The following is a 1318-nucleotide window of genomic DNA, read 5'->3' as shown; positions in this document are numbered from 1 at the left end:
AACAAAAAAAACTTGAGCGGAGTCGGAGAGAGAGAGAGAGAGAGGGTGACGCTACCGGTCAGCTGACTCCCTGGGCTGAATTCATAAACATTGGGAAATAACACAAGAGGATTTATGCGCTCACGTCTGTTTTTAGGAAGTCGACTCGTGCGCTCCTCCTCCGTCAGTGCTGTGCTGTCCCGCGAAGAGGAGTCATCTTACACCGGGGGTACACTGTGCCAAACAAGCGCCGCCCACGTCCGGAATGCAGCAGCGCACGAGAGCGAACTAAGTGAAGAGAAAAGATGATTAAAAAGTGACACAAGTTAAAGGAACACGTGTCACTGAAGAGAACTGGGTTTATTTATTTTTTTAGTTTTTATTATTAGGCCTAGTTAAAGGATGACGTAAAGCCTATTTTATGAGTGGCCACGTGGTTATAGGCATACACATAAAGTTACACTAGAACTTGCTGTCTCTGTGATTATAATAAGAGTAATTAAGGCAGTACTAAGTAACTCTTCCCCCTAGAGGCCATAAGCGCAACTGCAGGTGTCGTAGCAAGTTACGATTTTTTAACTTATTAATTGTCTTGGAGAGTAAATACTACGCTGACAGGAAAGGTGAAGGCAGAGAGGGTTACTGTGCATCCAATTATACAATGGAAATATTTTTTTTCACTCAAACTTGGCTGTAAATACTGTTTAAAGTGACGTTAGCCCGCAGTTAGCTTTGCCCGTTAGCATGTTAGCTTCTTCTTCGTGATTCTATTAGTGTGTATTGCTTTCTCCGCACCGGTGGCAGTGAAGTTGCAAACATGGTTTTCTGGCCAGAGACGCCAGGGGGAGATGAAAGACCCTCCAATCATCCCATAAACACTTGTATTACCCCCACAGGGACTACGGAAAGGATTTATTAATTTATTTATTAATTGATTTATTATTAACACGTTACTTAGTACTGCTTTAACAGTCGGCAATTTAGCTCCGATGTAAACATAATGAAAACACCGATACTCATGCAGAACTATACTGTTCCATAGACTCGTTGCAATGTTGTTTTTACACCTATAGATGTTTAAAGGAACAGGGCACCGTTTTTCCATACTGAGATATATTCTTACCTCAGCTTAGACGAGTTGATACGTACCTGTCTGGTCCTTGTGCGTGTCCGTGGAAGAGCGTGGTAGCTTCCAACTTCACCCCCGTTTGGAGCTATGGGAATATACTGGGAGAGGCCAAGTGCTAACATCTTTAGTTGTTGTGCGTGGCTGAGGGCACGCACAAAGACCACACAGGTACGTATCAACTCGTCTAAGCTCAGGCAAGAACATGTCTCA

This window comes from Gobius niger (assembly GCF_951799975.1).
Source record: "Gobius niger genome assembly, chromosome: 4".
NCBI lineage: Eukaryota > Metazoa > Chordata > Actinopteri > Gobiiformes > Gobiidae > Gobius > Gobius niger.
This window is presented reverse-complemented; position numbering follows the sequence as displayed.